The sequence below is a fragment of the Trachymyrmex cornetzi genome, unplaced genomic scaffold (assembly GCF_001594075.2).
Source record: "Trachymyrmex cornetzi isolate Tcor2-1 unplaced genomic scaffold, Tcor1.1 scaffold1077, whole genome shotgun sequence".
Classification (NCBI taxonomy): Eukaryota; Metazoa; Arthropoda; class Insecta; order Hymenoptera; family Formicidae; genus Trachymyrmex; species Trachymyrmex cornetzi.
This window is the reverse complement of record NW_017295628.1, coordinates 12489-12930: the sequence shown is the minus strand read 5'-3', so window position 1 is coordinate 12930 and position 442 is coordinate 12489. Positions and strand designations below refer to the sequence as shown.

The 442-nt window shown below is 37.8% G+C and overlaps 1 protein-coding gene across 3 annotated transcripts in view; it reads right to left on the bottom strand.

Annotated features, from left to right (window-relative positions):
• Gclc (glutamate--cysteine ligase) overlaps nt 1-442 on the bottom strand; it is a 14322-nt gene that overhangs the window by 12242 nt on the left and 1638 nt on the right. The gene's annotated exons all lie outside the window — the stretch shown is intronic.

Sequence of the window (442 nt, the reverse complement as noted above, 5' to 3'; positions counted from 1 at the left end):
TAATTAAAGTATTGTTAGAGAATGATTATCCTTTGAGTTTTATATTTGAGAATATTAACAACCGTTTGAAGAATATTATTATGGCTAGTAATAGGAAGTGGGTTGTTAGTGATAATAGCGTTGATGTAGTACAGTCTTCGTTGTTCACTGTCCCTTTCGTTCGTGGTATTACTGAAAAGTTTAATAGATTGAATAGCGAGCATATGAGGTTATTTTATAGTGTTAATAAATTGCGAGAATTTATTAGGGTGCATAAGGACCCCTTACCGCGTGATAAGAAGTCGAAGGTCGTTTATAAGATTTCGTGCAAGAGCTGCGACGCGAGTTATGTTGGACAGACGTGTAGACAACTGAAGTCAAGAATCACGGAACATAAGAACCACATCCGATGAAACACGTCTGCTCGCAGTGTTATAACGGAACATCGGTTGCAAGAGGGACA